Source organism: Chelonia mydas, chromosome 1, assembly GCF_015237465.2.
Source record: "Chelonia mydas isolate rCheMyd1 chromosome 1, rCheMyd1.pri.v2, whole genome shotgun sequence".
Lineage (NCBI taxonomy): Eukaryota > Metazoa > Chordata > Testudines > Cheloniidae > Chelonia > Chelonia mydas.
Genome location: NC_057849.1, coordinates 45106867 through 45130933, shown reverse-complemented (window position 1 = coordinate 45130933; position 24067 = coordinate 45106867). Strand labels below are relative to the sequence as shown.

Genomic DNA, 24067 nt, shown 5'->3' with positions numbered 1-24067 from the left:
TGCTGACCAGGAGCCCAGCTCTGAAGGCAGAGCCACCGCCAGCAGCAGCAGCACAGAAGTAAGGATGGCCTGGTATGGTATCGCCACCCTTCCTTCTGCGCTGCTGCCTTCAGAGCTGGGCTTCGGTCAGCAGCCACCCCTCTCCAGCCACCCAGCTCTGAAGACAGTGCAGAAGTAAGGGTGGCAATACCGCGACCCCCTAAAATAACTTTGTGACTCCCCTGCAACTCCCTTTTGGGTCAGGATCTCCAATTTGAGAAACACTGGTCTCCCCCATGAAATCTGTATAGCATAAGGTAAAAAGCACTTAAAAGATGAGATTTCACAGAGGGAGACCAGATTTCACGGTCTTTTTTTGATGCTTTTTTTATGGCTGTGAATTTGGTAGGGCCCTAATCATGCTAATCTAATCTGACCTCCTGCACATTGCAGGTTACAGAACCTCACCCATCCATTCCTGTACTAGACCCATAACTTCTGGCTGAGTTACTGAAGTCCTCAAATCTTGATTTAAAGACTTCCAAGTTAGAGACTCCACAATTTACTATAGTTCAAACCAGCAGCTGACCCGTGCCCCACGCTGCAGAGGAAGGTAAAACCACCCCAGGGTCTCAGCCAATCAGACCTTGGGGGAAATTCCTTCCCAACCCCAATATGGTGACCAGTTAGACCAAAAGTGGGCAAACTACGGCCCGCGGGACCCTCCTGCCCAGCCCCTGAGCTCCTGGCCCATGAGGCTAGCTCCCCGGCCCCTCCCACACAGCCTCAGCTCACTGCGTCGCCAGCACAATGCTCTGGGCAGTGGAGCTGTGAGCTCCTGGGGCAGCACAGTTGCAGAGCCTGGCCTGACCAGGCAGGCAGCGCGGTAAGGGGGCGGGACCGGGGGGGGTTGGATAGAGGGAAAGGGAGTTCGGGCGTGGTGGTCAGGGGGTGGGGGTGTGGATAGGGGTGGGGGAGTCAGGGGGCAGGGAATGGGGGCATTGAATGGGGGCAGGGGTCCCGGGGGGGCAGTCAGGAAGGAGAGGGGGTTGGATGGGGCGGTGAGGGGCAGTCAGGGAGAAGGGATGGTTGGATGGGGCAGGGGTTGGGGGGGGGGAAGTCAGGGGTGGGGGTTCTGGGGGCGGTCAGGGGACAGAGAGCAGGGGCGGGTGGATGGGGCAGGAGTCCCGGGGGTGGGGAGGAGGACGGGGGGGGCGAGGACGGGGGGGCGAGGAGCAGGAGGGGGAGGAAATAAGGGGCGGGGGCTGGGCCATGCCTGGCTGTTTGGGGAGACACAGCCTTCCCTAACAGGCCCTCAGTACAATTTCTGAAACCTGATGCGGCCCTCGGGCCAAAAAGTTTGCCCGCCCCTGAGTTAGACCCTGGATGTGTGGGTGAGACCCACCAGCAGACACCTGGGAAGGAGTTCTCTGTAGTAACTCAGAGCCCTCCCAATCTCGTGCCCCATCTCTGGCCATTAGAGGTACTCACTAAAAGCTTTCTGGAGTTGATTTAGTAAAGAATTTCTGTGGATTATAACTGGATACACATAGGCATCAAATGGACTCCACACAGGTGTAAGAGGTCTGCCCTTCCAGATTCTTTTACATCATCTAAATTCCATAGCAAATCTAAATCTAAATTCCATAGCAAAATAGGCAATGTGGGAATTAGCCTCAGTAAAACACATGGAAGGACTGCTTCTATGTGTTTTAACTTCACCGATTTTACTTCATTGAGGTTCTGTGCAGGCATAGCAGTCCATCCACATGGAACACAATGGGAGGATCAGGGCCCTAGCTAGGGTGTGGTCTTTGTTTTTTTATGTTTTTTGCTCCTCAGGTCCTCAATCCTGTAAACAACTAGGCACATACTTGACTTTACTATTCTGATTTTTAAAGTCCCATTGATTTTAAAGATGTAACATTAACTGATTTTAATGGGACTACTCCTCGTAGTAAAATTAAGCATACTCCTAGGTGTTTGAAGGATTAAGGCCCAGGTTTTATCAGACTGGGTGTCACAGGCAAAAGTACCATCCTGGACAAAAATAAGGTAAAGGAATATTTTAAATGAAGGAGTTTAAAATACTATAATACAGTATAATTAAATACAAACTTATTTAAAAAAAACGTTTTTAAAAGATTAATCAGAAACATAAATAAAAAACGATTTAGTCTAATTTTGAAGTAATTGTAAAAGTAGATATTTTGGACTTTAATTTACTGATTTAGTAGAATTTCAGATTTCACATAGAGATTTTTTTCAACTAAGAAGCTGAATATTTAAAATGTTCATCTATGTAAAAAAATACAAGTCGGTATTTTTACAAGTACTCCTCCTGAAGGTCGAAACAACAGACTGGACTTCTACGTAGAGTGCTTCCGCCGACGTGCACGGGCTGAAATTGTGGAAAAGCAGCATCACTTGCCCCATAACCTCAGCCATGTAGAACACAATGCCATCCACAGCCTCAGAAACAACTCTGACATCATAATCAAAAAGGCTGACAAAGGAGGTGCTGTCATCATCATGAATAGGTCGGAATATGAACAAGAGGCTGCTAGGCAGCTCTCCAACACCACTTTCTACAAGCCATTACCCTCTGATCCCACTGAGGGTTACCAAAAGAAACTACAGCATTTGCTCAAGAAACTCCCTGAAAAAGCAGAGGAACAAATCCGCACAGACACACCCCGGAACCCCGACCTGGGGCATTCTGTCTGCTACCCAAGATCCATAAACCTGGAAATCCTGGACGCCCCATCATCTCAGGCATTGGCACCCTGACAGCAGGATTGTCTGGCTATGTAGACTCCCGCCTCAGGCCCAACGCTACCAGCACTCCCAGCTATCTTCGAGACACCACTGACTTCCTGAGGAAACTACAGTCCATTGGTGATCTTCCTGAAAACACCATCTTAGCCACTATGGATGTAGAAGCCCTCTACTCCAACATTCCACACAAAGATGGACTACAAGCTGTCAGGAACAGTATCCCTGATAATGTCACGGCAAACCTGATGACTGAACTTTGTGACTTTGTCCTCACCCATAACTATTTCATATTTGGGGACAATGTATACCTTCAAATCAGCGGCACTGCTATGGGTACCCGCATGGCCCCACAGTATGCCAACATTTTTGTGGCTGACTTAGAACAACGCTTCCTCAGCTCTCGTCCCCTAATGCCCCTACTCTACTTGCGCTACATTGATGACATCTTCATCATCTGGACCCATGGAAAAGAAGCCCTTGAGGAATTCCACCATGATTTCAAAAGTTTCCATCCCACCATCAACCTCAGCCTGGACCAGTCCACACAAGAGATCCACTTCCTGGACACTACGGTGCTAATAAGCGATGGTCACATAAACACCACCGTATACCGGAAACCTACTGACCGCTATTCGTACCTACATGCCTCCAGCTTTCACCCAGACCACACCACACGATCCATCGTCTACAGCCAAGCTCTACGTTACAACCGCATTTGCTCCAACCCCTCAGACAGAGACAAACACCTACAAGATCTCTATCAAGCATTCTTACAACTACAAATTGACAGAGCCAGAAGAGTACCCAGAAGTCACCTCCTACAGGACAGGCCCAACAAAGATAATAACAGAACGCCACTAGCCATCACCTTCAGCCCCCAACTAAAACCTCTCCAACGCATCATCAAGGATCTACAACCTATCCTGAAGGACGACCCATCACTCTCACAAATCTTGGGAGACAGGCCAGTCCTTGCCTACAGACAGCCCCCCAACTTGAAGCAAATAGTCACCAGCAACCACACACCACACAACAGAACCACTAACCCAGGAACCTATCCTTGCAACAAAGCCCGTTGCCAACTGTGTTCACGTATCTATTCAGGGGACACCATCATAGGGCGTAATCACATCAGCCACACTATCAGTGGCTTGTTCACCTGCACATCTACCAATGTGATATATGCCATCATGTGCCAGCAATGCCCCTCTGCCATGTACATTGGTCAAACTGGACAATCTCTACGTAAAAGAATAAATGGACACAAATCAGATGTCAAGAATTATAACATTCATAAACCAGTCAGAGAACACTTCAATCTCTCTGGTCACTCGATTTCAGACCTAAAGGTCGCAATATTAGAACAAAAAGACTTCAAAAACAGACTCCAACGAGAGACTGCTGAATTGGAATTAATTTGCAAACTGGATACAATTAATTTAGGCTTGAATAGAGACTGGGAGTGGATGTGTCATTACACAAAGTAAAACTATTTCCCTATGTTTATTTCCCCCAACCCCCACTGCTCCTCAGACGTTCCTGTTAACTGCTGGAAATGGCCCACCTTGATTATCACTACAAAAGGTTTTCTCCCCCCTGCTCTCCTGCTGGTAGTAGCTCATCTTAAGTGATCACTCTCCTTACAGTGTGTATGATAACACCCACTTTTTCATGTTCTGTGTGTATATAAATCTCCTCACTGTATTTTCCACTGAATGCATCCGATGAAGTGAGCTGTAGCTCATGAAAGCTTATGCTCAAATAAATTGGTTAGTCTCTAAGGTGCCACTAGTACTCCTTTTCTTTTTGCGAATACAGACTAACACGGCTGCTACTCTGAGACAAGTCAGTCTTTGTTCATGTCTATTGTGGGAACAACAAAAGCTCACATTCAAAATAAGTATGTAGATAGTCCCTGTTATACTAGCAATCAGTATTGCTACAGAGGGTCCTTTAAGACTGTGGAGGGGAGTCTACCATATTCTGGGGCGGGGAGAGGGTGGGAGGTTCTGCGAACACAGATTTAGGAAACAACAATAGAGAGAGGAAGTGGGTGGTCCTGGAATTGCATTTTGTGATTTGAGGAAGATGTACGCAGCTAACTCTGTGGAAGCCTCACATCTGGAACCTTGAAGTGTTGGCAGGGCAATCCTCTTCTTTCTCTGGCCAGTGAGAGAGAATCCTCGGAAATGTAGCCCCAGAATTGCTGTGACTTTTTCTGGCCTTCCTATTGGGTCATGCTGGGGAAGGATATAGGAGTTAAACCACCTCCTTCCCACAGAACTGTGACTGGAGCTGCTGATATTCTTTGTACCGGACACAGTCAGAACTTTACTTGGTTAGAGTACCCCACAAACTTCTGATCTCTAGAGAGACTGAAAACTCAGCAGGAACCTTTTGGAGGAAGAAACCCTGGGGGCATTTTGTTTGTGTTTGGACTTGATTACAAGACTCTTGTTTGTTTGGGACTTTGCAACAAGACCTCTGAGGAGAGTCTTAGTTCTCTAGAAAATGCCCATCCCTAAGAAGAATTGTATTTCTTGTTTTTAAAATAGCTCGATACATGTAGCCTCTGGGTGACATTCCCTTGCAGTCTATTTAACATCCATAGATAAAGAAAATGGAAATGTTTCAACCAAACTATACTCCTCCATCAGGGTTTGCAGTGGCTGGATGTATCCTGGATGATGAAGTGTTAAGGTCATTTTCAGAAACTATCCCATGAGTGCAGGTATATGAGTATGGATGGACAATGTGATGTTCACAGGGAATCTATCGTGTGTACTACAAGAAGTGCTGAGAGCGTTGTTAGGACATCATGATATCTCTGGTTAACCCTATTCATAGGTGTGGCATATTCAAATTTTTTTGTAATTTTGGATAATATTGATTATTTTTAAGCATTTTTTCCTTATTTTTTTCAATTTAAATTTTCACAACTGTGGGAAATTGAGCGGGCAGGAACAGGACCATACAATAATTATTTAATGACATTAGAAACTGAGGTTCAAGAAGTTAAAGCTTTATAAGCATTAAAACACAAAATTGTCAACATTGCACCTCAAAACATACAAAATAAATATCCTTAAATCAAACTCTTAAGTTTTCAAGCAGCATTTTTCTTACTTTGGCTATCTATAAATTTTGATTATTGATAGAAATATTTTTTTAATCTGTGTGGATATGGTGAATGCAACATTTACGGACATACACAAATAAAAATTTAATCCTTCCAAGCAGGGTTGCCAACTTTCTAATGGCACAAAACCGAACACCCTGGCCCCGCCCCTTCCACAAGGCCCTGCCCCCTGCTCACTACATTCCCCCTCCCTCCCTCACTTTTACTGGGGTGGGGCAGGGGCTTGGGGTACCAGTGGGGGTGAGGGTTCCGGCTGGGGGTGTGAGATCTGGGGTAGGGGGGTGGGGCCAAGGAATTTGGCATGCGGGAGGGGTGTGGGTTGAGGCAGGGGGTTGGGGTGCAGGGGGGTGTGAAAGGGATGGGCTCTGGGCTGAGACCAGGGATGAAGGGTTTGGGGTGCAGGAGGGGGCTCCAGGTTTGGGGGGGCTCAGGGCTGGGGTAGGGGCTTGGGGTGCAGGAGGGGGTACAGGCTCTGGGCTTGGGGTGCAGACTGGGGTGGGGCCGGGGATGAGGGCTTTGGGGTGCAGGAGGGGGTCTCTGGCTGGGGGGCGTCTCAGGACTGGGGCACTGGGTTGGGGCACGGGTTTGGGCCTTACCTTTGGTGGCTCCCAGTCAGCAGCACAGCAGGGCTAAGGCAGGCTGCCTGCCTGTCCTGACACCGCGTTATGCGTGCCCTGGAAGTGGCCAACAGGTCCAACACTAGTAGGCAGGGGGGGCAGGAGGCTTCGCGCCCGCGGCCCCCACGCCTAGGAGCCGGACCTGCTGGCTGCTTTCGGAGCACAGTGCTGTGCCAGGACAGGTGGGGACTAGCCTGCCTTAGTGCCGCAGCACTGCTGACCGGACCTTTAATGGCCTGGTCGGTGGTGCTGACTGGAGCCACTGGGGTCTCTTTTTGACCGGGTGTTCCGGTCGAAAACCAGATACCTGGTCACCCGGTCACCCTACCTACCTACCTATTGATCTGAATATTTTATTAGATTTGCTAATGATAGCATCAAAAGGTGCATGAGAGAGAGAATATAAGTGCCGTGTGATTAGTTTTGTGACAGTGCAGCCAGTGAGGTTGAAAAATCTTATTTTATGTGGTAACAAATGGCTGTTTGGTACATGGTTCAGTCTTTCTGTCAGTAAGCTCAGACAGAAGGTATGTCAGAGATTACATTACCTATATGATTTAAATTGTTTTGAAGCAACCACTTTCTGTTTGTATTTAGCAGCTGGGAAGGTGGCTGTTGTTTTGTCGTCATCATAAAGTAAGGTTGAATACCTTTGGAATTTGCCTAGACGTTTGTTTGGGAGAAACCCAAGTTCATGAAAATCTCTGAAGAGTATAGACAGGATATTGACTGTTTGCCAGAAGGTAACAAATATTAGTTTGAACTGGTGTGCAGAAGAATTACTTCACATATTTAAGCTACTGGCAATGATACTTGTTTCTGTACAGTGGAATTCACATTAAATTGCTGAAGCTATTGAAGTGTGGAAGAAGCTTGAAAAACGTTTTTGATCAGTCTTTAATATAGTCTAATTTTCTACTCACAATAGAATTTTGATTGTTCATAAACAAGCCTCAGAGTTTTACTGCTCTGCATCTTGAAGATTTTAATAATATTAAATTTGTGGAGAATTATTTAAAATTGAGTAAATATTGCCTAGTTTTTCCATTTTGATAACTGACATTATTTTCTTCTCTTAAAAACAAAATTATAAGAAACTAATTGAGTTCATGTGCCACAAGGATAATTGATTTTCCATCAAAATTCACTTGTTACACTGGAAAGGTAAAGAATGTTATGTACATATGAAAGATAGCTGGCATTAACTGAATAGACAGTGTGGTACATGATCACTCTATGTTCATTATTGCTGTTTGGCAGGTTGCTTAAAGGAATAACAGGAGGTTACATAAAAGTAGAAGATGGAGGAAATGGAAGAGACAGGGAGAGACCAAGGCTAAAAGACCAAAGTGGACAAGTACTGGAGTGATGTAGTTTATATAGCCTTGGTAGATGATATTCATAGACTGAGATGCCTTGTAGAAACACCCAGCAGAAAAGGAATTCACCCAGGCCATTTTTCTTGTGAGGCTAATCTCCATGATCAGTGTTTGAGACCTCCTGTGTCCATTCACTTAGGCAGAGTTTCTTGATGTTCCCAATGGATAAATAATGGGGACAAGTCACTAACCAGAACAATCTGAATAATTTAAACAGCATGTGTTTTAATATGGACAAATGCAAGGGTGTACATTTAGGAACAAGGATTGTAGGCCATTATTACAGGATGTATCCTGGAAATCAGGGACTCTGAAAGTACTTAGGGGTCATTATAAGTAGTCAACTGAACATGAGCTTCCAGTGCAGTTCTGTGGCAAAAAGGTCTAACACACTCCTTGGATATAGAAGCAGGGGAATATTGAAGAGGAGTAGAGAGATGGTATTACTTCTGTATATGACATCGATGAGACAACTACTGGAATGCAGTGTCCAGTTCTGGTGTTAATGCTTTAAAAAGATGTCGGGGAAAGCTAGAGGAGGTTCAGAAAAGAGCTACAAAAATGATTTGTGGTCTGGAAAACCTGTCTTACAATTACAGACTTAAAGAGTTATTTCTTCCTTTTTCCAGAGAGATAGTTAAGATCTGACTTGATCGGTCAGTAAGTACCTACACAGGGAGAAGATACCTGATACCAAACTTACTTAAACTAGTAGACAAAGGCATAAGATCCAGTGGCTAGAAGTTTAAGATCGAATTGGAAACAAGATCCAACTTTTAAAAGTCCGGTAATTTTACCACTGGAAGAGGTTACCAGAGCAAGTAGTACATTCAGCATCTCTTTATCTACATAGTCTTTAAATTCAGTGCCTTTCTGAAAGAGGTTTAGCCACAAATTATTGGGCTCAGTAGTATTCCCTTACATTCTTACAAGAATAATTTCCTCTACTTACAGGAATTACTTTTGGTTTGTGTTATGTAGAAGTTCAGTTAGTGGTCTCATCTCGCCTTAAAATGTATAGATCTGTGCAATCCTCCATTAGGCATTTGTAGCCAGTGCACTTTAAACTCTTGTAAATGTTGCAAGAAATGGGCAAATAAACCATAACATTTCACAATGGGGGAAAAATTCACAATTTTAAAAAATGATTACCTTTCTTGTTGTCTTAGTAGGTTTATTGCAATGCAGTTAATACAGCTGGGTAAGTGCAGGACTCTGGATAACGGCCCACAACACAGTGAGTTAATATGAAAGAAAAGGACACAAGGACTGAGATTTTGTTAACTTTTGGTATCAGTAAACATAAATAGCAGATGCCTGTAAGTAAAGATTTCACTATTAGATCAGGAATTGTTACATATAAAACATTACACACTAATTAATTATTTTAAGTAGAGACCTAGTTTAGTAGAGACACTGCTGGAAACAGTAGTTAATGTTACCATTTGTATTTGGAAATGGCTGACCTACAGTGGATGGGCAGAGAGCTAATTATATGTAAAAATGTTTATATCATACCAGGGTGGCTGATAGAAGAGGACAGGAGGGACCAGAGATCCCTAGGCATTCCTTTAGAAAGTGGCAGTAGATGTCCTGGCATAGCAATGGGGGGAGGGATAGCTCAGTGGTTTGAGCATTGGCCTGCTAAACCCAGGGTTGTGAGTTCAATCCTAGAGGGGGCCATTTAGGGATCTGGGGAAAAAATTGGGGATTGGTCCTGCTTTGAGCAGGGGGTTGGACTAGATGACCTCCTGAGGTCCCTTCCAACCCTGATAGTCTATGATTCTATGTGACTACAGTGACAAGCCACAGAGGCTTATCTTGGTATCTATGTGTCTGTTAGGAAATGCTTTTAGTCCAGTCAACAACTTTTCAGTGGAGACTGTTGTGCCTGAAGTTCACATTCAGTTTTAAATTATGCATGCCCCATAGCAGGTATAAATGAATGTTTTGTATGAGGCTGTTAGAGAGGGAGATGGATGGCTTATAAATTGAGATGTTGTTCTGTTTCATGTTCGGCCAAATTGACTTTGATAGCTGAGAGTAGGAGCACAAAGTTATTTGAGTTTTGTGAATGCAAGAAGGCATATCAATGGAAGAACCACAGTTTTTACCACAGAAAAATCCAAAGGTAGAAAAAGGAGGGATTGCCTTGTATGTATTTTGCTTTGTTTTCTTAGCTTGCTAAAGGCTGATTCTTTTCAGCTTTCATAAAGATTGCAGAAGTTGAAAGGAAGCTTTTCCCATATAAAGAAAAAGGTTGAGGAATTGTAAAATGAGTTAAGTATTTCTATTTAAGATCCTACAAAGTGGCTTATATGGGATGTGTATGGTGTTCTGGAAAGGGAAAGTAGTAAAAAACAGCTATGTTCTTCCATACATTAGTGCTCCCTGTTCTGGATCCGTCTTTCTTTTCTCTCCTTCTCTTTAAACCCTCTAGTGTGGCTGGGTAGCCTACAGAAATTATTGCAGTGCTAGGTCACGGAGTCACCTCTGTGTACACCCCTATCAAAGGGCAGAAAAGAGTAGAAGAAAGAAAGCCCTAGCTGTCTACCTCCTCCCTTCATTTATAGCAGAGGGAGCTTTCCTGTTTCACCCTTGATACATCAAGGGAGCTTCCACTCCGAGTTGCTTTGGAGAAGGTAAGCTCTTTGGGGAAGAGACAATGTGTGTATATATATATAAGATGCACCATTGTATGTAAGACCGTCATCACTAATTGAAGGACAAAGTCTCCTTAACACCTTCCATGTCCCTTCTATTATCTTGTGGGAGTGCAGGGATGACACTCTCAGCCCAACAAGCCCTTGTATTTAACTTTGACGGCTCCAGAGCTCAGCCAGGGAGATATTGTATCTGGACCGTGTAGCTCCTTTTTACTAGCCAGGAAGGAACCAGCACCCTTGGTTATGACACCTCTCCAGTGTCATTCCTATGAGCCTTTGTCAAGCTGGAAGGAAAAGGGGGAACCACTTTTGTGTTGCTTTAATCATTACATGACAGCTGTTGAGAGGGAAGTACCCCTCAGCATAGAGACAAGACTGTGCTCCTGAGTGTCCCCAAAAGTCTGTAGAAGCAACCCCAAGAGGCTGAATTTGAGCCCTTTAGAAGCAGAGCATATTTTCTGCTGTTTGGCATTTGTTAATAAAGTGAACTAAAGAATCAGAAATAAGCATGTATCTTTAAAGGAGATAGTAAATGTCATCTTTAGATGCCTATTGCATTTATTATACATTTTTTCTATGTACAGCACAGTGTTTATTATAATTGTGATATATTAAACTGGAAAAGAGGGGATATTGAAGTTCAAGAATGAAATATTCAACATTATAAAAATAGTGGCTGATGTAGTAGGAGGTAATAGTTTGTAGTTAATAGCTGTGCTAGTATGCAATATATCTAGTGTTAAAAATACAAAACAGACTTCTCTGAGAGAGACTGAAGCAACAAAAGCAGAGTAATTTTCAGGTGTAAGGCTGGCTTTCCATGCTGAATTCTTCCATTGTGACTAGATGTTATAACACAAATGATACATAAGATCAAACTGCCCTGAGATATTTTCATCACCTACGCAAAGTTGTGGGAGAATTTTAATATCACTTTTGTGTTTAATCTCCTGTTTTAATAATAGGGTTTTTCTTTTAAATAAAAAAGGGTGCAGAGAAGGAAAACAGACATTAAATGTTCTTGTACCATTATTTTGTCAGGCCAGGTATAATTGAGTCCTTGATGGACTGGATGGCCTAGTGGTTAATGCACACCCAGCCTTCGGAGCTGTGGTAAGGGAGCCCGGGCCTGCCCCCTCTAAAGGGTTGTGACCATAGGAGGATCAGCAGTGTTTGGCCTCCAAAGGGGCCCTCTGAGCTATCCTCCTTGGTCACTTCCTGCTGCCGCTTTCCTCCTTCAGCTTCTGGTCCCGGATAAGGGAAAAAAAGACAATGAAAAAGAAACCAAACCGTGAGCCCTAACTGGGCTCAGCATTCAGTGCTGTTTCTTCAGGAAGGCTTCTCTGGCCCCTTTGTCAGGAGCCTTCACAGTATCCTCAGACTCCCTTTCTGTGCTGGATTGCTCCATTTTCAACCCTGTCTCCAGTTGCAGCATGTTCTGCAGGGGGGAGGGGCTACCTGGGCCCTGCAGCGGGGTGGGACTACCAGGGCCCAGTACTGTCCTTTAACCCTTTCCAGCCCAGTGTGGAGTTTGTATACTCCATCACACTATGCTTTACATAATATTGGGTTAACACACTAGGACAGCATGTAATACAGTGGCTCAGAAATATGCTGTCCGTGATTTACAGCTAATATGCATGAGGTATTATGGCATTGTTCTTGCTATCTGTGATACATACATGCTCTTGATGTGTCTTTAAAATGCTGCACATTACATATCATGATGCTATTTCATTACATGTTCATGAGAACTTGTAGGCCAAGTTTCTGCTTGAAGCTAATTTTAGCATCTGATTTATTTTTTGAAAAAAGACATATTAAATACAGATCCTTTAACCATTGGCAGGTGCCACTCTAGTTTATTGGAACTCTAGCTATTGAGGCTGGACTAGCATCATACAGCGTTATGAGATCAGATGTGTTTACTTGCTTTAAATAAATCAAAGCCTGTGTTACACTCCAGTAGTTACAGAGGGGGCTGGTCCTATTTTAATTACCCATTGGTGTATTCACTTGTACCAGCATGCTGACAACCTTTTCCCTTGAAGTTCACTGTCGTCATGTGATATCCTCTTTCTCCATTGGGAACAACAATGTATGTTCTTCTTTTCCTTCATATTGTGCAGGTATGTTTATACTTCTGTCAAAATTCTGAAATGAAAGGGTAAAAATATGTGACTAAAAAAGATTAAGGAAGGGTACTGGCATGCTTTATGTTCACAGGTTTTGCAATACATCCTCTCTGCTGTCTGCCTCTCTGTCTGCAGAGGATTTGTAAGAAATCCTACCTGGGTGTTTCCTATGTTCTGTTCTGCATTTTTGAAGAAATTGTGCTTCAGAGGTTGGACTTACAATTAGATAATCTATGTTAGAACCAGTGATGTGCCTGACAAACAAGAATTACAGGAAATATTTTCAAATGCTGCATGTTTCAAATGCACAAAATATTCAGACAAGATGTAAAATCTACACAAATCTGATCTGTCTCAAATTAGCTGTTTTATGCCCTTTTATTTCATTTTGAAAAAATATGTATTTTTGAAGATGCCTTCCTAAATTATTAGGTTCTGCATGTTGTTGTATTTTACAGGTTAATCTTGCTGGACAGTTTGGTCAGTAATCTGAATTTAGATTGTAAGAGCAGGAGACCGTTTTGGTAATTTTCACAAGATATATTTTTAAGATCAGAGAATTCTAGCCACTCTGGTTTGAAAAATCCAAGTTTCTTTAAAAAAAAACTCTGTGTGTGTGTATGTATGTGTGTGTGTGTGTGTGTGTGTGTATATATATATATATATATATATATATATATATGAAGCCAAAAAGAGATTTCTAGCACCTTGTAGTAAGAAAAGAGTGGGGGACACGGGGAGGGAAGGATGGTAATATGCAATAGGAAACTATATGCTTATAATAAGCCATAAGTGAAGGTTAACATACATTCTGGCCCAAAATAAAAAGTCAACTTTCTCCTTTGTCAAGGCTACTTGTTTTATTTATAGATCCATGTGATTTGTATTAGGACTCGGGTAGGGAATTAAGTCTTTAAACATAAGATCGCTTTGGTCTCCTAGGATACATACAGTAATAGCTATACAGTTATCCATAAGGTTCCACGGTAGCCAGCATAGAAATATTGTTAAACTTTAATTTAGTAATTTGAGCTACTTTATGAAGAAAGGTTTTGATTTCATTTGCTTTCTGTCCATTGCAAAATAAGTATAAAAATTTGATGTGAAGAATCACCTCCTAAAAACTTCACTCAAAATGATGCACTACTAAATTAAAAAGAAAAGTAAATCAAGACATTTTGAAACAAAACTGCATTCCTCTATTATTTAGTTTTGTTTTTTCTAATTCTGTTCATCTTACAGAACTTCCTGCTAGTAAAAATTACCCATTCAATATCTCCTACCTTTGTATTTTGAAGCAGTCATATTTGATATTTTCAAATGGAGGTCCTTGCAGAAGATAATACTGTTACTCCTTTTGATGCAAGCAGCCAAAATTTGGAGTTTTATCACAAAACTTTTGTGGGTTATTTCTGTTAAGCAGAGAACTTGATGATGGAGTCAGGTATTTCTTTGATGCAATCCTGTTTTATTTACAAATAAAATAAAGTACTGTTTTCCTGGACAAAGTAGAAATCAAACTGGATACAGTCTCTTTGCTCCCAGTTCCAAACTTCTGTCCAGATAGCACTCTTCTCCAAAGCTCTCTTAGCTTTTTCTCAGGGACATGCTGCAAGTGCTCCTCTGAGGCTTCCTTATTGCCTTCTCTGTCTCATTCTGAGGTAAAAAGAAAAGAAGTAGTTGTGGCACCCTAGAGACTAACAAATTTATTTGAGCATAAGCTTTCGTGAGCTACAGCTCACTTCATCGGCTGCTATTCTGAAACCTGTCATTCTGAGGTGTTTCTGGTGCTTCTGTCTCACACACACACACCTGTGATCCAATCAATCCCTTGCCCCTGCGTTTATCAGACCTGTGGGAAACCCCTTGGCCCTTGCAACTGCCCAGGCTTGCGTTCAGTCTAGTCCTTGTTCAGTGGTTTTCCATTGTTTTAACTATCACTAAACTAAGGAGCATTTTGACATGGAAGAAACTACAGAAAAATAAAATGGCCAAGAGTGTGTCTGGGAGCTTTACAATTAGCATCATTTGTTTATTAAACTTAATGGGATGCAACAATAATCATATTAATAATTCATGTGGAACAATACTTTATAGTGAAATCATCACATTTATGGTCTCCAAAAGATAGCCCAAGTGAAATGTGTTTGAGCCATCATGTTAATTCTCTATCCTGTTGCCTTTTCCATACAAAACTCCCATTTGAAGTCCAGGAGTCCCAACACAGAAAAACTGTGAGATCAGGCCTTGAACTGTAACAATCTCACAGATCATATCATACTCAAATTAAGATTGAAAAAAATACTGACTCTATTAATTGGTCTACATGAGAAAGTTGCACTTGTTTAACTTAGATCATTTTTTAAAAAAGCTTTAGTGAAACCAATGCAAAATCGTGTATAGACAATTATATTTTAATAATGCTTTATTTCCTTTTATCTTAAGTCAGAAACGGATTGACTTAAGCTAATCTGAGATGAAATTCTTCAAAATAAGTGTCTACACAGGATTTTGCAGTGCTTTAAAATCACGCCCTTTAGTTAAACTGGTCTGTGTAGATAGCCCGCAAGTCTGTGTGTTTCCGATGTTCTCAGTTTTGAAGCTCGGAAATGGAAGTGGCTTGGCTAGAAGGGGCTTTTTAGTACAGTACGCTATTCTTCTGTTGTAGAGTGTTTCTAGTCTGTAGACAAGACCCAAGATCATTCAACTAAAGTCCTTTTCAGAATCCGTGGATTTTTTTTCCTAACCATAGGTGGAATAAGTTCTCTTCACGCTGCCTTAGCTGAATAGTCATTAGAGAGAGGGCTGGTTCTCTGACCCTTTTTTTTTTAATGTCTTCTAATACACTACAAGTGAGAGTAAGATATTCTACCACAAAGTGTTCTTAGTTATGTTACTGATTAAATGAAATTGTGTATTCTTGATGGACAAAGGTGGGTTTTACATCTCTAGTTCTTAGATGGTTAATTTTAAAGTGCAATGTTAATTTTTGGTTTCCAGAGCTACTAAAATTCAGGGTTTTTTGTTTTTTACTTTTAAAAGTGTGACAATCCTTTAAGAACATTTTCCAGAAGGTTAGTGTTATTTCTGCTGAACCTTAACTCTGGGTTAACAAAGTTCTACCTGCAAATTAATTATTATAAAGCTGATGACTGACAGCTTATGAGACTGAAGTTCTCTGTCTCTTCACAGAACAGGAACAGTTTGGGCAGCAGCAATGCAGATTTCCTCATACTGCCTGCCAACATGCCTTAAATCTGACCAGGAAGAGGCCACCTAGAAGGGTGAGAATTGAAAGTAGTTAATTTTCCATAACCAGTTACTATGTGGCTTTTTTTTTTTTTTTTTTTTTGCTAGCGAGGCTGTCATTTGTGGGTGAATTGTGTGGAAAGGCTCCACTTGTCCTTTGGGGACTGGAGTGAGACTCATGTCACACAAGGTACTGAGTTTCTGTGAGATAGTGGCAACCCTGAGTCACTACCAGATCTGGATTTTTTGAAAAAGTAATCTACTGCTGAAAAGCTCCATTCCCATTTCTAATCTGCACTGCATTCACACTGATATCTTGATAGACATGCAAAATATTACTTTGTGTAGGTATCTTATTTGTTACAAAAAGATTTTGGAACATTTAGCTTGGGATGGGGAGAAAACTCTATAGACTTTAGAAAGAAGTATGAGTTAGAATTTTATCTTTATGCCAACCTACCCTGTCAAGAAAAGTTTGAATTTCCAACCCTGTGTGTCTTACGTGCACATAGGCAGGTTATTTCCAATGCTAGAATGTAATTTCTTAAAGAACTGCTTTCAGAAGTGTTGCATCCTGTAGTACCATGCTTCAAGACCATAACCATGAGTACCCAAAGTAGGTCTGGAAGTTGTGACATAGCCCTTAGGAGCTAGGCAAATAGCATAGGGGGAGTATAGTCCAAAGTATCCTTGTTAGAATCTGCAGTGCCAAATTTAAGAATGCCTAGAAGACTATAGGAGGAAGGAGGAAAGGGCTGACTGCTTCCCCATATTATTGACTGTCTTCACGCATTCTCTCTCTGTCATTGGAGCATTGACCAAGAATTTCAAATATGCATGCATGAAGTTAGGCTTTTTAAATAAGTGGCTGATTTTTCAAGTGCTGAGGAGCCAGCAGTTCCCAGTGAAGTAAAAGGGAGCTGCAGGGACCTCGGCACTTTTGAAAATCCAGCAATTTATTTAGGATCTTAAACATGGTTTCAGGTTCCTGACCTTAGGCATCCATTTTTTAACATCTTGGCTTCTGTCTATTTTGGCTGACATTCAATGTAAATGTTATCATAGCATGATACATCCCTCGTTTGCTAACTCTGCAGCTGTAATCCAAATTAGAGCGCCTTGATTTTTCCCAGTTAGATTTTTTTCCATATTTAGTCGTGGGATGAAGTACTTGTCCATATCTGTTACGTGCATGAACCAGGGTGGGTGAGGTAATATTTTTTTATTGGACCAACTTCTGCTGGCTTTTGAGCTACACAGAGCTCTTCTTCAGGTTTGGAGAAGAACTCTATGTAGCTGAAAAGCTTGTCTCTCTCACCAACAGAAGTTGGTCCAATAACAGATATTACCTCATCCACCTGGACTCTCTAATATCCTAAGGACCGACACGGCTACAACAACACCTCATTGCCGGCCCCACCCCAGAGCCTGCTCCCCCAGCCCAGAGCCCCCCTCCGACACCCTGAACCACTAATTGCCAGCCCCACCCCGCAGCCCTCACCCCTGCATCCCAACCCTCTGCCCCAGCACTGAACCCCTCCCATACCCCAAACCCCTCATCCCCAGCTCCGTTGGGTCATGGGCATTAACAATTTTCTTCAACTGGGTCACAAGAAAAAAAGTTTGAAAACCACTGCTCTACTGTATTTCAGTAACCTCTTGCTGAAATACAGAAATACTTTGTTCCCAAGAGCACTCTTGTAGGATACAAGGGATGTACTGTACTGGACAAACTTCCCACTCCAGTGTATGTACTGTTTAACGTACTGCATACCATTGAGAGAACCTTGCTGTTCTGTGGATCCTGATGACCCCAGGATTACTATTTATTTTAATTGTAACCAGCCAAGATGGTGACTGGAATACGATTTTAAGGGTGTAGAACTAAAAAGCTTTAAGACATAGAATGGATATGAAAATGGATTTAAGAAAAACAGTTTTATCCAACAAATGCTGCTTACAAGTCTCTATAATTCCATGGCCATGAAATGTGCTTACGAAGACTGGAGTAAGAAAGTGTATTATGCCCAGTTTTTGACTGATACAAATGCAATGTTATCTTAATTTGTATATTCTTTGTCTCTTTTGGATATATCCACACAGAGATTTAATTTCTGTGTGAATTCTATTCTTAAAATCCTGGATAAAGTGGGTGGGGTAGAGGGGGGTGTGTGTTTGTGTGTAAAAAAATATATATATATATGTAAAGAGCTGTTTATCTTTCTAAACACAATATTTAATTAAAAGAAAGTTTTATGGGTGTCTCATAATATTCACTAAATGTAGCAAGTTGTGGGGAAGGGATAACTCAGTGGTTTGAGCATTGTCTTGCTAAACCCAGGAGTTTTGAGTTCAATCCTTGAGGGGGCCATTTGGGAGCTGGGGCAAAAATTGGGGATTGGTCCTGCTTTGAGCAGGGGGTTGGACTAGATGACCTCCTGAGGTCCCTTCCAACCCTGGTATTCTATGATTCTAAGTTACTACTGAGTAAATTGGGTAGATTTATATCAGATATGTGTTAGACCTTAGTTCCTCCTGTGACGCTGACACATTGGGCAGTCCAGTTCCTTCACTGATTACAGTCGCTTGTTAATTGTGGTACTACGTCCCAGGTGATGCCACCGCATTCAATATTCTCTGTCACTGTTTTCTGCCAGTTCTTCCTTGGCCTTGCTGATTTTCTCTGTTCTTTCTCGGGTACTCAGTTCAATGCTTACTTAGCATGTCTCCCATCTTCCATACAGTGTACATGTCCCAACCATCTGAGCCTTCTTTCACAAGTTGCAAGTTATTACTGTATAGATTTGTATCACATAAGTATCTGTTTATTTTAAGTGTTGTATTTTTGTCCTTAGAATTTCTTTTGCATGCAATAAAGATTTTTACTTAAAACTAGGTGGTATAAGAATGCCCAGTTACTCATAACCAGGGCATCCAGTGTTTTCCATGGCATTCTGGATTTAAATTTTGCAGAAAGGTCTGTAGTTTCTGTAGTGTGCCAACTGCTAAAACCTGTGACATTCTGAAACTTCTGTGGTGCTTTGAAGTGAATGGAAAATCATTCAGAAGAACTAAAAACCAAGGAAAACCAGAGGGTGCATTGTGAATTCCTCATGAGTGGACCCCAGCTCTTGTGCAGAGCCCTGTTGACTTTAGTGAGGCTCTGTGCAGGAGACATCCATCCAGTGCAGGTTTGGACCTAAAGTGGGGCCAGTCCTGCTCCCATTGAAACCAATGACAAACCTTGCATTGACTTTAGAGGTGCTGGGTTGGGCCATTGTCAGGGGATGTCTTGATACAGATTTCTAATTTATTTTTCCTCTCTTGTCTGTTCATGCACTATTTTACTATATGAACTTGGTTATATTACAGCAACACCCATTTGGTATGTCTTCACTGCAGAGTTAACTCGCTTGATCTGCACCTGGGTCTGAGCACTTCAAGTGATCTAACTCAGGTGTGACCAACCACCATCTAGAGGTTTGTCTTTATTGCAGCGTTAACTCAGATGTTACCCCAACTTAAATCCCATCCACACATTAAAACCTCATAACTTCAGTGTGTTGGTAGTTTTTAACTTGAGTTGACTGATCCACCAGGGCGTGTAGCACAATTCATTAGCTCTAATACAATCACCCTGTGCTGCAGACTAAATGGAATAACTCTGCAGTTAATACAGTCATTCTGTGCAACTCAAATGCTAATTTTCAGCTCTTACTCGACGTAGGCTAATTAGAGTATAGATAAGTCTTCCATGAAAACATAACATAAGAAGGTAAATTTATTTTTTAAGAGCTGCCTCCATCCTGGTAATATTTACCATGCACTGGGAATAAGTAAATAGTCTCCAGATCTCTGGACAAGCATTCCTTTGTTATGACTGTAGGCCAGTTTAAGTGCTTGCTAGTGATGGCCTTTAGCCAGTTGATGCAAGTGACAGAAGCTTCAAGTCCCCCAGGATGCCTTTTGTTCCCTTTCTATAACCCCTCACACTTCTCCCTCATAGCATAAAGTGCCTGACACTTTGCGGTTGGAAGTATTTCCTGCACTTCTCTGAGAATGTTTGGTAACCTATGATATATTGATTGCCCCTGCCTGTTGACGGAGAGCTGTGGCCTTCCTTTTCCCTGCCAAGGGCTGAGCCATTTGTAAAAACTATCTCCTTGCTTTGTCTCAAGAGTCCATCCTTCACACCAAGAAGAGTGGGCAGAACCAAGAGTTCCCACCTGTCCGGTTTAGATCTCCTTAGAAATTCTCCATTTTAGATAAGTGTTCTTTTACATTTGATCATATATTTTACCCAGTTTCCTTATCCTTTTACTGAGCCAAAGAGCTTGTTACTGAGCATAATCTGCCTCACAAAATAATTTCAACTCCCACTGCCATCCAGACTTTGACTGACTGGCGGAGAAGGGGAAGCCAAAAAGGAGGTAGGCGTCTGTCGTGGAAGGTGGTGTAAGTTTGTCTGAAGGGTCAGGTTTCCTGTTTCTGCCTACAGACACCCTAAAAACTCTTACTCTGGAATCTACTTCCAGTGGGGGAACTGGCAGGTAGCAATTGATTCTTTCTTTTTCCCCCCACCCTCCCTTTATTTTCTGCCTGTTTTGGGTTCACCTCTTGTGGCTGCTGAGACCTTGACCCTCTCTCCAGGGTAGCTCCAAGATAGTTATCTCCTTGGGGATGTCTTCATTTAGACCCTTAGGATAGTGATGTGATGGGGGCTTGCTCTCCCATTAAGACACCTCTCAAGCAAGATGAAAAGGGAATATAGCCACACTTCACTTTTTATTTCTCTCACCTGCCTCTGACTTTTAAAAATCTATATAATTTAATCAAATCATGTCTTTTGTATGTTACATTCTGGGTAGCCAGGAGCCCATTATGTTTAATGTAGTTAAAGTTGCTCTGCTTTTCTGTGGACGCTGTCATTTGGGAACAGGATACATGGGAATGGGCTTTATAGAAGGTTTAGCTTCTTGATTGATGGCTTTCTGCTGTCTTAATCTCTCCAAACAGAAAGGGCAACCCAGATGTTAAAAGCTGTTAGATAGATTGTCTTGTAGAAAATAAATGCATGGATAAGCAAAATTTTCACTCTCTGCCTCCCTCTGCAATTCAGTCAATCAGTAAGAAAGAAGCGGTCTGGCTAATTATCCCCTTGCTGTTAATTTCTTGACTGCAGGCATACTAATTTTTTTTCTCAGACATAAAATCCTACCGCTTACAGTGATGTTAATCAAAGGTTGTGTTGGTGCTTTTCTATACTTTGGAGAAAAGCCATGTTTAGCTGAATTACTTAAGCTTGGGGAAATTGTTTTTTCAACTAAGAGAGCAATCAAGTTATTTAAATTTTGCAGTCCTGTATCAAAAAAAAAAGCTTTGTTTTTAAAACAAACGATTTTTGGTCTCAGACTTGGTGAATGTATAATCCTGAATGAATTTTTTTTCCTTATTAGATGAAATTGAGTCTGTTATTTCAAAAGTAATGTACTTTACTCTTCTTCCTGATAGAAAGAACACAGCAGAGTGCTGAAGAGAGGGGGGAAAAATCACCTACTAGTTTCATCTGTCTGAAGTATAATGGTGACACATCCATAGGTCCCTCTGGTATACACTCTGTGTTTATGGCAAGTTTGTGTTTTATTTTCATAGTATAATAGAAGCCATGGGTAAGGTCTGTAAAGTTCTACATATTTATTTTGGCATTATGGCATATAATTATTATGGCCACAGAATAGCCAGCTTGGCTTTTGATATCCTGACTATTTCCCTGTAATGTGGGTTTTGAACCTGGGAGTCATAAGCAAGGGTTCACAACCATTTCCCTTTCTTCCTGGTTAATGGGAGGGAGCTCCCATAATTTTTTTGTGTTGTAGCATGGGGTCTCAATACAGGTATGAAAAAGATAGAAACCCATTGCTCCTTGAACGTTTTATGGTCTTAGTTGGAACTCTTACATCCTTGTTTTGATGTGATTTTTTTTTAATGTAAAGAATTTTTAAACACTTGTGGATCCTGAATATATGTCCAACTATGACTACTGGTATATAGAACATCTCTTGGGGTTCCGTACTTCTCTCTAGTTCTTTATGCATTTTCAGAATATTCTGCCATTATTTAAAGGCTTTGAGATAATATTTCACTGTTATGCAGATGACACCAAAATATATTTGTATTTTATGTCTGATTCTGGTATGCAGGTTTGCTTTGCTTTTTAAGTTGATCTACTGAAATTCAATATTTGACAGCGACAGATGGTCATTGTCTTTAATATAGTTCAGGTCATTCTGCTGGTAATTTGGTCCAAAGCACTAGTGTAAAGTACCTTGGGCCTGCTTTTCTAGAAAACTTTGATATTTTAGACTGAACTTTTACTCTATCCAACTACAATATTTTGTTTTGAGTTTTCAATAACAGAGCCTGGATAGAGCATTTGTTTTCTATAAATGGCATAAAAACTTGTTCATGCTTTAAATACAAATGTGCTGACTGTTTTTTATTTATAAAGTACTGTATGTTGGCCTTCTTCTTGTTTCTGTACATATTTTCTCCAGTGTGTCCAGAATGCAGCTATTAGGTTTCTTGTGTGAGTCAAATTTGCTTCTCATATTACCCCTGTGCCAGAATCCCTATATTATGTCCTTGCTCGGCAATGAGTTAGTTTTAAATTTCTAAGAAGTCCTGCATGTGTTAGAACAATTTTGTCTGAGTTTCTTGCTCCCTGCCTCAGTCAGGAGTGGGTGAAGTAGGTTCTGAAAGGGAGGAGAGAGAGCACATAATTTTGGTGATTGTCACTAAGTGGGGTTGGGTGTTTTTGCATCAAATAGACAAAGTGTTAAAAAAAAAAAAAAAACTTGGTGTTCCCTGCTTTCACACCATTGTTTATTCTACTGTACATCTTGGTTTCTCTTTTCCTCCAACTTTTTGAGGGTCTCTTGCTCGGTCTAAATTTTCCACATCTAATAAATATATAAATATATATGTGTGTGTGTGTGTGTGTGTCTTAAATTAAAGATTTCTCTTCTTTGATCTCTCCTTTTCTTTGAGTCGGAGACTTATCTGATGTAGTCTCTGTATGTGTTATAAGGAGCTTGGCGTTTCATTGAAGAGGCCTATGAGGTACCAGTCCTCATCTCTCCTGTTTCCATTAAGATTTGTTTGACTAGAGTAAGTCTACTGCAAGCTCCTGAGCCAAAAATGAGTGTTCCCACTAAATGGGTTGTGGAAGGTGGCCACTGTGATTTTTGCACACTTTGAACAAATACTTCTGGCTAAATATTTGGTCTTTTGTAGTTGCTGCCCAGTTTAATAGGGTTCCTTTCTGGCACCTTCCAAGCTACTTTCATGTAGAGCAGGAGTGGGCGAACTTTTTGGCCTGAGGGCAGCATCTGGGTATGGAAATTGTATGGTGGGCCATGAATGCTCATGAAATTGGGGGTTGGGGTGTGGCAGGGGGGTTGAGGGTGGCGGGGGGCGGGGGTGAGGGCTCTGGCTGGAGGTGCAGGCTCTGGGGTGGGGCCAGGGATGAAGGGTTTGGGGTGCAGGAGGTAGCTGCGGGCTGGAGATGGAGCAGAGGGGTTCAGAGTATGGGAGGGGTCTCCAGGCTGTGAGTCAGGGTATTGGGGTGTGGGAGGGGGTACAGGCTCTGGGCTGGGGGTGCAGGTTCCAGGGTAGAGCCAGAAATGAGGGGTTCAAGGTATGGAAGGGGGTCCAGACTGGGGCAGGGGGTTGGGTCGCGGGAGGAGGTTGGGGTGCAGGCTGTAGGTAGCACTTACCTAAAGCAGCAGCACGTCCCCCTTCCGGCTCTTACACAGAGGCGCAGCGCCAGCCAGGCCGCTCTGCGCGGTGTCCCATCCACAGGCACCGCCCCTGCAGCTCCCATTGGCCACAGTTCCCGGCCAATGGGAGCTGCAGAGCCTGCGGATGGAGCAGCGCGCAGAGCCACCTGGCTGCCCCTATGTGTAGGAGCTGGAGGGGGACATGTCGCTGCTTCCAGAAGCCACATGGAGCCACAGCACGCACGGAGTGGGGCAAGCCCCAGACCCCACTCCCTGGCTAGAGCCCAGAGCGGGGCAAGCCCCTGACCCTGCTCCCTGGCGGGAGCTCGAAGGTCGGATTAAAAGGT

The 24067-nt window shown here is 42.3% G+C and overlaps 1 protein-coding gene across 8 annotated transcripts in view; it reads left to right on the top strand.

The window, feature by feature from the left end:
• LNX2 (ligand of numb-protein X 2) overlaps positions 1-24067 on the top strand; it is a 90205-nt gene that overhangs the window by 20500 nt on the left and 45638 nt on the right. For 2 of the 8 annotated variants that reach the window (XM_037891548.2, XM_037891561.2), the window contains exons 2-3: positions 15886-15977; positions 21454-21569. The exons of 2 other annotated variants lie outside the window; for them this stretch is intronic. The gene's annotated coding sequence lies outside the window, so the exon portion shown is untranslated. Of the gene's footprint in view, positions 1-12597; positions 12688-15885; positions 15978-21453; positions 21570-24067 lie in introns of those variants that run through there. 4 more of the 8 variants (XM_037891552.2, XM_043531214.1, XM_043531215.1 and 1 more) reach the window with 3 other exon arrangements.